Raw genomic sequence first — 13,953 nt, 5'->3', positions numbered from 1 at the left:
CAAGATGGCGGACAAGATGGTGGTCAAGATGGCGGACCAAGATGGTGGACAAGATGGCGGACAAGATGGCGGACAAGATGGCGGACAAGTTGGCGGACAAGATGGCGGACAAGATGGCGGTCAAGATGGCGGACAAGATGGCGGTCAAGATGGCGGACAAGATGGCGGACAAGATGGCGGACAAGATGGCGGACCAAGATGGCGGACAAGATGGCGGACAAGATGGCGGACAAGATGGCGGACCAAGATGGCGGACAAGATGGCGGATAAGATGGCGGACAAGATGGCGGCCAAGATGGCGGACAAGATGGCAGACCAAGATGGCAGACAAGATGGTGGTCAAGATGGCGGACCAAGATGGTGGACAAGATGGCGGACAAGATGGCGGACAAGATGGCGGACAAGTTGGCGGACAAGATGGCGGACAAGATGGCGGACAAGATGGCGGCCAAGATGGCGGACAAGATGGCAGACCAAGATGGCGGACAAGATGGTGGTCAAGATGGCGGACAAGATGGCGGACAATATGGCGGACAAGATGGCGGCCAAGATGGCGGACAAGATGGCGGCCAAGATGACGGACCAGGATGTCGGACCAAGATGGCGGACAAGATGGCGGACAAAATGGCGGACAAGATGGCGGACAAGATGGCATACCAAGATGGCGGACAAGATGGCGGACAAGATGGCGGCCAGGATGGCGGCCAAGATGGCGGACCAAGATGGCGGCCAAGATGGCGGCCAAGATGGCGGACCAGGATGGTGGACAAGATGGCGGACAAGATGGCGGACCAAGATGGCGGACAAGTTGGCGGCCAAGATGGCGGACAAAAATGGTGGACCAAAATGGCGTACAAGATGGCGGACAAGATGGCGGACAAGATGGTGGACAAGATGGCGGACCAAGATGGCGGACAAGATGGCGGACAAGATGGCGGACAAGATGGCGGACCAAGATGGCGGACAAGATGGCGGCCAAGATGGCGGTCAAGATGGCGGCCAAGATGGCGGACCAAGATGGCGGACAAGATGGCGGACAAGATGGCGGTCAAGATGGCGGACAAGATGGCGGACAAGATGGCGGTCAAGATGGCGGCCAATATGGCGGACAAGATGGCGGACCAAGATGGCGGACAAGATGGCGGACAAGATGGCGGACAAGATGGCGGACCAAGATGGTGGACAAGATGGCGGACAAGATGGCGGACAAAATGGCGGACAAGATGGCGGACAAGATGGCGGACAAGAAGGCGGCCAAGATGGCAGACCAAGATGGCGGACAAGATGGTGGTCAAGATGGCGGACAAGATGGCGGACAAGATGGCGGACCAAGATGGCGGACAAGATGGCGGACAAGATGGCGGACAAGATGGCGGACAAGATGGCGGACAAGATGGCGGACCAAGATGGCGGACCAAGATGGCGGACAAGATGGCGGACAAGATGGCGGACAAGATGGCGGACAAAATGGCGGACAAGATGGCGGACCAAGATGGCGGACAAGATGGCGGCCAACATGGCGGACAAGCTGGCACTGGTCTAATGGATCAAAGAATGCTATAAAACATAATCAATTGTTGAAGTAGTTCAGTAAGTAGAAGCTCATCGCAGAAATCAACCGTTAATTTTTGTTCATCGCCTAAAACATCGACGTGAGCGAATGATCATGGATGTAGCCGTTCAAATCAAATTCGAATTTCACAACTTAGTAACTCGCTCATTCTGTATTGCAAAATGTATGACAGGTGACTACCCTTCACAATGCACCAGAGAATGAGCGATCTTCCGCCAGGATATGCAATATATACGCGGCATATTTACGTGGAGTAATTTGATTGGATGAATTTTCCTCTGCATTCGGCTCCATCTGAGGATCATTCTCATTGATGACGGCACCACTATCTGTGTTTGTCCCCGTGCTCGATGGTCTCGGCTGTCTTCCTCGGCGACGTATCTTAAACATACCATGAGTCCAACCGGCTTCACCCCGTGGAAACAGGATCGGGTACTGTAGTGGACGCATCATCTGGATGGTCTCATACACTGGCCTTAAGGATCCTGCAGCACGATGTTGCAGCACAATCTCCCGTGTATGTTCCGTGCTACCGGTGATATCGTCACAAACACACATGACCCATCTCACCTGAAGTCGGTGCGTTGTTTCGGCACTGGTCAATACCTGCTTTACGTGAAAGGTGGTAAAGGCGCAGTTCATCGCGAACAGACATGCGTTCATACGTATGACTGAACATCCGTGTTAGGAGATTGTGTGTGATAAATACCCGCTGCAGGACAGACAATAGCGATTGAGTTCACCACCAACTACTTGTGCTTGAGTTTTTTGTTAAGTTAAGTTAAGATCGAAGAAGTATAACTGAGTGTTGCATGGCGAATATCCCGGAAGCACAGCGAGCGAACTATTTTGATGGAAAAGTGCTCCTTGGATGCTTTAGTTGTAAATTCCACCACGTGCAGCTTCGCGAAGTTGGCGCACATATGATTGTAGCTCCATTTAGAAGAGTGCAGGTACAGTGGTAACTGGTGTTGGTGGTGATATAACCGGTTCCGATATTGTATTCGAAGATGGTGATGGCCCTGGCGGACCATTTGAAGAAGATGATTAGGGGCGGCCCTGCGGCGGATCAAACGGTAGGCGGAGTAGGCCCCTTCTTACTGCGCTTTTCGCCTTATCTCATTTCAAGTCCCCTCAATATCCCCCTTCCATCCTGCATCGTTTTTAAAAATAGAGGCCCCAACTTTATTTCCGCTCTGGGCCTCCAAGGGGATTGATCCTCCACTGATCGTATGGAATACCCGGGTATGCCGGTTGCCAACTTACGTTTGGTTGACAACTCTACGGTTAAAGAGAAAGAATATCCCTTTTCGTCCTGCCCGATAATATCCTTAACGGGCTGCCCAATAACATCTCTTGTGGGGCAGCCAAATTGTCCGATTATCGGGTTTTTGCCCGTTACAATTCCTTATCAGGCTGCTCTCGGGTGCTGCTTTTATCTCATCTAAAGAGTTAAGTGCCCAAAATTAGAGGATGAAGTAAAAAATCGGAAAATGCACTTTATTTATGTGTTAAAATGACGGAAACCATATAAAAATGTCCTCTCGTTCCATTCGCTTTATTCGCAGATCGAGAAAATCAACCACAAGCACCCGGATTGAACGATGACACGTGTTGCAAAACTGTCGACTGCAATCTATCTGCATGTAGTACCAGTAATTTGGGTTCATGTTTTTCCCCCACTCCATGCGCTACCGCTGTTGTCCCCACATGGTGTTCGGTGCATCGATTCTAAAGGCATTGTTATGCTCGACTCATTTCCCACACACACACACACACACACACACCGAAGAACAGTGCTGCTGCTTTCCATTGGGCCAAATAATAGCAAATCCTCCTTCCATCCACAACCATTCCCTTCCGGGGTTCGTACAGCAGCAGCAGCAGCATCAGGCGCCCCGTGAGAACGAAGGCGAACAAAGCGAGAAATAATCTAGTTTGTGTTACATAAGTAAACATCAACAAAACCGACGGACCGTCCCGTTTCTTACCTTTACCCGGGCTTTACACGGTCTCCTCTTGCTGGTGTGCACTAATGCGAACCGAACCCGGAGTCCTGTCGGTTTCGGTTTGCTACGGGCACAACCATGCGATACGTAGGCCACGATGGTTGGGGAAGAAGCGGGAGGCCGTTTGATACGTTGATTTTCTCATTTTTCTTAGCTCCATACATACCCGGCACAACATGGCGCGGTAAAAGAACAGCACCGAGCGGAATAGGAAGGTCGGGTTAGTAACTCACGTGTGCATACGAAAGACGTGCAAACCGTTCTCGCTTTCATACATGCATGGAGCATGCAGCTGGAATCATTCTCCCGTACACAACCGGGACAAAAAGCCTCCCCCACAACAGTGCAGCTGATTTCGGTCCCATTCGCACGACATGTGGAACGTACAGCACCAGGGAAAATTCTCACAAAACTCCAACATGGCATTGGTTGCAGTAAAAACAAGAACAAACAGCAAACATCGGTGGTAATTTATATCTAAAAACAAGAAACAAATGCATCAGAGTGATCAGAAATTAATGGTTCAATTTTGGGACTTTAATTCAAAGTTCATTTAGTTCACACAAAGCCTTTTAGAATAATCCCAGTGGAGGATCAATCCCCTTGGAGGCCCAGGGCGGAAATAAAGTTGGGGCCTCTAATTTTAAAAACGATGCAGGATGGAAGGGGGATATTGAGGTTACTTGAAATGAGATAAAGCGAAAAGCGCAGTAAGAAGGGGCCTACTCCGCCTACCGTTTGATCCGCCGCAGGGCCGCCCCTAATCATCTTCTTCAAATGGTCCGCCAGGGCCATCACCATCTTCGAATACAATATCGGAACCGGTTATATCACCACCAACACCAGTTACCACTGTACCTGCACTCTTCTAAATGGAGCTACAATCATACGTGCGCCAACTTCGAGAAGCTGCACGTGGTGGAATTTACAACTGAAGCATCCAAGGAGCACTTTGCCATCGAATTGGTTCGCTCGCTGTGCTTCCGGGAGATTCGCCATGCAACACTCAGTTATACTTCTTCGATCTTAACTTAACTTAACAAAAAACTCAAGCACAAGTAGTTGGTGGTGGACTCAATCGCTATTGTCTGTCCTGCAGCGGGTATTTATCACACACAATCTCCTAACACGGATGTTCAGTCATACGTATGAACGCATGTCTGTTCGCGATGAACTGCGCCTTTACCACCTTTCACGTAAAGCAGGTATTAACCAGTGCCGAAACAACGCACCGACTTCAGGTGAGATGGGTCATGTGTATTTGTGACGATATCACCGGTAGCACGGAACATACACGGGAGATTGTGCTGCAACATCGTGCTGCAGGATCCTTAAGGCCAGTGTATGAGACCATCCAGATGATGCGTCCACTACAGTACCCGATCCTGTTTCCACGGGGTGAAGCCGGTTGGACTCATGGTATGTTTAAGATACGTCGCCGAGGAAGACAGCCGAGACCATCGAGCACGGGGACAAACACAGATAGTGGTGCCGTCATCAATGAGAATGATCCCCAGATGGAGCCGAATGCAGAGGAAAATTCATCCAATCAAACTACTCCACATAAATATGCCGCGTATATACTGCATATCCTGGCGGGAGATCGCTCATTCTCTGATGCATTGTGAGGGTAGTCACCTGTCATACATTTTGCAATACAGAATGAGCGAGTTACTAAGTTGTGAAATTCGATTTTGATTTGAACGACTACATCCATGATCATTCGCTCACGTCGATGTTTTAGGCGATGAACAAAAATTAACGGTTGATTTCTGCGGTGAGCCTCTACTTACTGAACTACTTCAACAATTGATTATGTTTTATAGCATTCTTTGATCCATTAGGTGCAGGGCCACGAGAGTTGACAAAATGCTGACAAATTTGTCCAATGACCAAATCAGCTGGTCAACTGTGAAAACCACTATACCATAGCAGCGCACACAATTGTTTTCAGATTTCCGATACCAGGAGAGCATGTTTTCAAGTGGTGACATCTGCAGCTTGGGACAAATTTGCCCATCACTATTGCTATTGCATACTATCAAACACGTGAAATCGCCAATGCAAGTGAGATCTTGGCCGCCATCTTGGCCGCCATCTTGGTCCGCCATCTTGTCCGCCATCTTGTCCGCCATCTTGTCCGCCATCTTGTCTGCCATCTAGTCCGCCATCTTGGCCGCCATCTTGGTCCGCCATCTTGGCCGCCATCTTGGCCGCCATCTTGTCCGCCATCTTGGTCCGCCATCTTGGTCCGCCATCTTGACCGCCATCTTGTCCGCCATCTTGTCCGCCATCTTGTCCGCCATCTTGTCCGCCATCTTGTCCGCCATCGTGGTCCGCCATCTTGTCCGCCATCTTGGTCCGCCATCTTGTCCGCCATCTTGTCCGCCATCTTGGTCCGCCATCTTGTCCGCCATCTTGGTCCGCCATCTTGGCCGCCATCTTGACCGCCATCTTGACCGCCATCTTGTCCGCCATTTTGTCCGCCATTTTGTCCGCCATCTTGGTCGCCATCTTGGTCCGCCATCTTGTCCGCCATCTTGTCCGCCATCTTGTCCGCCATCTTGTCCACCATCTTGACCGCCAACTTGTCCGCCATCTTGGTCCGCCATCTTGTCCGCCATCTTGTCCACCATCCTGGTCCGCCATCTTGGCCGCCATCTTGGCCGCCATCTTGGCCGCCATCTTGGCCGCCATCTTGGCCGCCATCTTGTCCGCCATCTTGTCCGCCATCTTGGTCCGCCATCTTGTCCGCCATCTTGTCCGCCATTTTGTCCGCCATCTTGTCCGCCATCTTGGTCCGCCATCCTGGTCCGTCATCTTGGCCGCCATCTTGGCCGCCATCTTGTCCGCCATCTTGGTCCGCCATCTTGTCCGCCATCTTGTCCGCCATCTTGTCCGCCATCTTGTCCGCCATCTTGTCCGCCATCTTGTCCGCCATCTTGTCCGCCATCTTGTCCGCCATCTTGTCCGCCATCTTGGCCGCCATCTTGTCCGCCATCTTGTCCGCCATCTTGGTCCGCCATCTTGGTCCGCCATCTTGTCCGCCATCTTGTCCGCCATCTTGTCCGCCATCTTGTCCGCCATCTTGGCCGTCATCTTGTCCGCCATCTTGTCCGCCATCTTGTCCGCCATCTTGTCCACCATCTTGGTCCGCCATCTTGGTCCGCCATCTTGTCCGCCATCTTGTCCGCCATCTTGTCCGCCATCTTGGTCCGCCATCTTGGCCGCCATCTTGTCCGCCATCTTGTCCGCCATCTTGGTCCGCCATCTTGTCCGCCATCTTGGTCCGCCATCTTGTCCGCCATCTTGTCCGCCATCTTGGCCCGCCATCTTGTCCGCCATCTTGGCCGCCATCTTGTCCGCCATCTTGTCCGCCATCTTGGCCGCCATCTTGGTCCGCCATCTTGTCCACCATCTTGTCCGCCATCTTGTCCGCCATCTTGGTTCGCCATCTTGTCTGCCATCTTGTCCGCCATGTTGTCCGCCATCTTGGCCGCCATCTTGTCTGCCATCTTGGCCGCCATCTTGTCCGCCATCTTGGTCCGCCATCTTGTCCGCCATCTTGTCCGCCATCTTGTCCGCCATCTTGTCCGCCATCTTGGCCGCCATCTTGTCCGCCATCTTGTCCGCCATCTTGGTCCGCCATCTTGGTCCGCCATCTTGTCCGCCATCTTGTCCGCCATCTTGTCCGCCATCTTGTCCGCCATCTTGGCCGTCATCTTGTCCGCAATCTTGTCCGCCATCTTGTCCGCCATCTTGTCCACCATCTTGGTCCGCCATCTTGGTCCGCCATCTTGTCCGCCATCTTGTCCGCCATCTTGTCCGCCATCTTGGTCCACCATCTTGGCCGCCATCTTGTCCGCCATCTTGTCCGCCATCTTGGTCCGCCATCTTGTCCGCCATCTTGGTCCGCCATCTTGTCCGCCATCTTGTCCGCCATCTTGGCCCGCCATCTTGTCCGCCATCTTGGCCGCCATCTTGTCCGCCATCTTGTCCGCCATCTTGTCCGCCATCTTGGTCCGCCATCTTGTCCACCATCTTGTCCGCCATCTTGTCCGCCATCTTGGTTCGCCATCTTGTCTGCCATCTTGTCCGCCATGTTGTCCGCCATCTTGGCCGCCATCTTGTCTGCCATCTTGGCCGCCATCTTGTCCGCCATCTTGGTCCGCCATCTTGTCCGCCATCTTGTCCGCCATCTTGTCCGCCATCTTGTCCGCCATCTTGGTCCGCCATCTTGTCCGCCATCTTTTCCGCCATCTTGTCCGCCATCTTGGTCCGCCATCTTGACCGCCATCTTGTCCGCCATCTTGTCCGCCATCTTGTCCGCCATCTTGTCCGCCATCTTGTCCGCCATCTTGTCCGCCATCTTGTCCGCCATCTTGGTTCGCCATCTTGTCCGCCATCTTGTCCGCCATGTTGTCCGCCATCTTGGCCGCCATCTTGTCTGCCATCTTGGCCGCCATCTTGTCCGCCATCTTGGTCCGCCATCTTGTCCGCCATCTTGTCCGCCATCTTGTCCGCCATCTTGTCCGCCATCTTGGTCCGCCATCTTGTCCGCCATCTTGGCCGCCATATTGGTCCGCCATCTTGTCTGCCATCTTGGCCGCCATCTTGGTCCGCCATCTTGTCCGCCATCTTGGCCGCCATCTTGTCCGCCATCTTGGCCGCCATCTTGTCCGCCATCGTGGTCCGCCATCTTGTCCGCCATCTTGGCCGCCATCTTGGTCCGCCATCTTGTCCGCCATCTTGTCCACCATCTTGGCCGCCATCTTGTCCGCCATCTTGGCCGCCATCTTGGTCCGCCATTTTGGTCCGCCATTTTGGTCCGCCATCTTGTCCGCCATCTTGGTCCGCCATCTTGGCCGCCATCTTGTCCGCCATCTTGTCCGCCATCTTGTCCGCCATCTTGGTCCGCCATCTTGTCCGTCATCTTGTCCGCCATCTTATCCGCCATCTTGGTCCGCCATCTTGTCCGCCATCTTATCCGCCATCTTGTCCGCCATCTTGTCCGCCATCTTGGTCCGCCATCTTGTCCGCCATCTTGGCCGCCATATTGACCGCCATTTTGTCCTTCATCTTGTCCGCCATCTTGTCCGCCATCTTGGTCCGCCATCTTGGTCCACCATCTTGTCCGTCATCTTGTCCGCCATCTTAGCCGCCATCTTGGTCCGCCATCTTGTCCGCCATCTTGTCCGCCATCTTGTCCGCCATCTTGTCCGCCATCTTGTCCACCATCTTGGTCCGCCATCTTGTCCGCCATCTTGGCCGCCATCTTGTCCGCCATCTTGTCCGCCATCTTGTCCGCCATCTTGGCCGCCATCTTGGCCGCCATCTTGTCCGCCATCTTGTCCGCCATCTTGACCGCCATCTTGGTCCGCCATCTTGTCCGCCATCTTGTTCGCCATCTTGTCCGCCATTTTGGCCGCCATCTTGGTCCGCCATCTTGTCCGCCATCTTTTCCGCCATCTTGGCCGCCATCTTGACCGCCATCTTGTCCGCCATTTTGTCCGCCATTTTGGTCCGCCATCTTGGTCCGCCATCTTGTCCGCCATCTTGTCCGCCATCTTGTCCGCCATCTTGACCGCCATCTTGTCCGCTATCTTGGCCGCCATCTTGTCCGCCATCTTGGTCCGCCATCTTGTCCGCCATCTTGTCCGCCATCTTGTCCGCCATTTTGTCCGCCATCTTGTCCGCCATTTTGGCCGCCATCTTGGTCCGCCATCTTGTCCGCCATCTTGGCCCGCCATCTTGTCCGCCATCTTGGTCCGCCATCTTGGTCCGCCATCTTGTCCGCCATCTTGTCCGCCATCTTGGCCCGCCATCTTGGCCGCCATCTTGTCCGCCATCTTGGCCGCCATCTTGTCCGCCATCTTGTCCGCCATCTTGGTCCGCCATCTTGTGCGCCATCTTGTCCGCCATCTTGGCCGCCATCTTGTCCGCCATCTTGTCCGCCATCTTGTCCGCCATCTTGTCCGCCATCTTGTCCGTCATCTTGTCCGCCATCTTGTCCGCCATCTTGTCCGCCATCTTGTCCGCCATCTTGGTCCGCCATCTTGTCCGCCATCTTGTCCGCCATCTTGTCCGCCATCTTGTCCGCCATCTTGGTCCGCCATCTTGGTGCGCCATCTTGTCCGCCATCTTGTCCGCCATCTTGTCCGCCATCTTGTCCGCCATCTTGTCCGCCATCTTGTCCGCCATCTTGGTCCGCCATCTTGTCCGCCATCTTGTCCGTCATCTTGTCCGCCATCTTGTCCGCCATCTTGTCCGCCATCTTGTCCGCCATCTTGGTCCGCCATCTTGTCCGCCATCTTGTCCGCCATCTTGTCCGCCATCTTGTTCGCCATCTTGGTCCGCCATCTTGGTGCGCCATCTTGTCCGCCATCTTGTCCGCCATCTTGTCCGCCATTTTGGTCCGCCATCTTGGTCCGCCATCTTGGTCCGCCATCTTGGCCGCCATCTTGGTCTTCCATCTTGACCGCCATCTTGGTCCGCCATCTTGGTCCGCCATCCTGGTCCGCCATCTTGGCCGCCATTTTGGCCGCCATCTTGGCCGCCATCTTGTCCGCCATCTTGTCCGCCATCTTGTCCGCCATCTTGGCCCGCCATCTTGTCCGCCATCTTGTCCGCCATCTTGTCTGCCATCTTGGTCCGCCATCTTGTCTGCCATCTTGGTCCGCCATCTTGGCCGCCATCTTGTCCGCCATCTTGTCTGCCATCTTGGCCGCCATCTTGTCCGCCATCTTGGTCCGCCATCTTGTCCGCCATCTTGTCCGCCATCTTGTCCGCCATCTTGTCCGCCATCTTGTCCGCCATCTTGTCCGCCATCTTGTCCGCCATCTTGTCCGCCATCTTGTCCGCCATCTTGTCCGCCATCTTGGTCCGCCATCTTGGCCGCCATCTTGTCCGCCATCTTGTCCGCCATCTTGGCCGCCATCTTGGCCGCCATCTTGATCCGCCATCTTGAACGCCATCTTGGCCGTCATCTTTCGGGGGAAGGGGGGGAGGGGGATGGATTATGTTACCTCTTGAACAACATGCTCTCCTGGTATCGGAAATCTGAAAACAGCTGGTTTGTATGGAAAGTTAGTGTATAAACATTGCATACCTTACGGCGCATTGCATTGCAAGTTGCTTGCATACCTTCCGGCGCAGTACCAGGAGCTACCTCTTCCGTGCATGTTCTCCTGGTACTATACATTCAAAAACTGGTAGTTTTCCAAGAAATTTTTCACGACCAACGGGAAAGTTAGTGTTTAAACATTGCATACCTTTCGGCGGTTTTTGAGCAAAATTGCTGCATAATTTTACTCAGCCAACGGGAAAGTTAGTGTTTAAATATTGCATACCTTTCGGCGTTTTTCGACCAAAATTGCTGTACTAGGTGCTACCTCTGCCGTGAATGCTTTCCTGGTATCGGAAATCTGAAATCAGCTGGTTTGTATGGAATTTCGTACCAGTCGACGGAAAGTTTGAGCGAGATGAAGGATGCTTTCCGTTTTATTGATCTTCCTTACATTAGCGATCGTTCTCACGTGGTTGATAGTATGCAATAGCAATTGTGATGGGCAAAGTTGTCCCAAGCTGCAGATGTCACCTCTGGAAAAACATGCTCTCCTGGTATCGGCAATCTGAAAACAATTGTGTGCGCGGCAACGCTATAGTGGTTTTCACAGTTGCCCAGTTTATTTGGTCATTGGACAAATTTGTCAACTCTCGTGGCCCTGCACATATTAATGTGAATTTCGATCGTTCGCTTGATTTTCGCGTATGAAGTTTGATGCTCCAATTTTAAGTCGGTTGTCTGTGCGTCAAGGATTTCTGGGCCGATCTCTTCGGTCATTGTGAAGACGCTTGAGATCATTTCGTCACATTTTCACTTGCACATTTACATCAGTATGCGACACATTATGTGCTCCTCAGGCACAATTTGATAGTCAGTAGCAAATTATAGGGATACAACACCACAAAGCACTTACTAATTTTTCTCAAACAAACTGCAAGACTACTATGATATGTTCTTCACTGAACACATCGTTTTTATATCAATGCATACCTGATTACTTCAAGTATTTTTTTTCATGTTCTTTTTTTAATTTAGATCAACGATTTCGCGGCGATGCCCTAAAACCGTATGGATTTAGAATTGGAAATTTTAGAACAATTCCAGTCTAACAACGATGCAAATGTTACCGAGATTACAGCAATGTAGTTTGAACAGTATTCTACACGGGGATATGATGAAGTGTTTGAACAGTTTGGAATGGGTGGACATCAGCTGGATCTACAATCCAGCTTCGAATAAGTAATAATCAAGAAAGACAGAAATGGTATTCCAAGAACCATGAGGTATGAAATATCAAACGGAAAAGAGAGTTCTAATGATTGCAATATGTTTTTTATTCATATTCTATGACAATGCTAGCTATGTCGTAGTACACTGACAGATTGTGTCGGTTATAACATCATTACCGGCTTGCAAACTTGCAGAAATTGTGACAATCGAAATACTAAACATAATACTCCACCACAATACTGTTCCGAAACACGTAGGCTGGACATTTTCACGGTTCAATCGGGGAGAGAAAACAATACCACACCACGAGTATCGCAATGGCAATAGCTTGCGAATATTGCGGAAGATGTCGTGCCGATAAAGACGAAGGAGTTTGAGTACACTGCATACTTCTCTTGCGTAGCCGTGTAACCGGGCCGATATAGCTAGTCAAATAGAAACAAATGTTTTATATAACCAAGGATATATAAAATCGAAGGATATTTTCGATCAATTGTTTACCTTTTAAATTAGATTTTGTGCTATAAATTAACTCTGCTGCTAAATTTCCAAAAATCGCACAATCGGCACAAGTTGTTTGGGGCCCCCAACACGGCGAGGCCCTAGGCGACCGCCTACTCCGCCTACCGTTTGATCCGTCGCTGAATAATCTTCTACCAACTCTATGTCGCCGTCCCAATAGAACATAACAAAAAAAAACACAAACACTTGGTAATGCAAACAAAACTGCTGCCTGCATAGGGAAGCGAAACCGGCAAAAAAAAATGGGGGAAAAACAGAAAACAACCTACGGCACCCAAATGTAACTTTCAAATTTCATTTTACACCATAATCAGGAACCAGCGAAGGGTAAAAGCAAAGCAAAAACTGGAATGGATAAAGACAAAAACGTGGATGAGAGAAACAAAGCAACCTTTCGGGTAAACCGGAGGGGTTAAAAAATACGGGTTCCCCATTAGTAGCTTTTGTGCCCTCGTCCTAGATATTGTCCTGCTGTGTTTGTTTTTTTGTTGTCGTTTTTTGTGTCCTTAAATTACGATGAAGGAAAAAGAAAGACACACAACTCGATACGCAGATTGATGCAGATGGCTACCACCGACATTTACCGAAGGATACTTTTCGATCTGCCATCCCCGGATCGTCAGGCTCGGAGTCTTTTTTGTTTCTTCCCTCCATGATTGGTGTTGACATGTTTCGCAAGTGAATTAGGAACTAGGACGTGGTTTTAGTCCGGTGGCGGGATTAGGCATTTTTTCGTACCACTCGCGTTACTCCTCGCATTCCAAGCGCATTCCTTTGTTTTTTGCCACTCAAGCCCCCAGTACACCCGTATTCCTAGCATTAGCGAAAAAAAAAATACCCTCGGACGCTAAATGAACTGCAAAAACTTTACTTTAAAACAGACGAAGCGAAGCGAACGGGGGTTCGGATTTACAATTAACCGTAGAGTTGTGAACCAAATTTACACACGTCAGTTGGCAACCGGCATACCCGGGTATTCCATACGTTTTGACGTATTTTTTTTATATTATCGTTAGAACGGCCGTATATCTTATAGACTACGCTTAATATCTAGTCGTTCACAAATAGGGGGTGGGACATTTCCTTCTCTCACCATTGCGATGCACCTTATCCCGGGTGAACTCGGTAAGAGTATCAGCATCGTTTTGGAGTACCTCCTGTACTCCTTTTTCTATGGTTTTTGTTTTCAGCTCGTTCCGACAATCAGACAGTCCGTCTGCGGCGTCCTTTGGTCGGAGATGAGCTCCAGTGGTCATATGATCGACGTCGTATCCAGCTTGCCAGTCAGCATCTTGGGGGCCTTTTATTTGTTGATATCCGTGAGGGCTGATGTCCCAGATAAATACTATTTGTATTTGTAATCGGCTTTGCCAGAATGCGTCGTGGTAGCGTCCCAATGTATCCTCGACAACAGCAGTAGAACATATAACAGTAATGGCAACAGAAACGAGGGACAAACATTTGTAACAAGGACTAAACAAAAGGAAGAACAAATAAGAACAAACGATAGTGCGTACTACCTATAGGATGGGGAAAAGCAGGGAATCATAGGG

Source organism: Anopheles moucheti, chromosome 2, assembly GCF_943734755.1.
Source record: "Anopheles moucheti chromosome 2, idAnoMoucSN_F20_07, whole genome shotgun sequence".
NCBI lineage: Eukaryota > Metazoa > Arthropoda > Insecta > Diptera > Culicidae > Anopheles > Anopheles moucheti.
Note: the sequence above shows the minus strand (reverse complement) of the source record.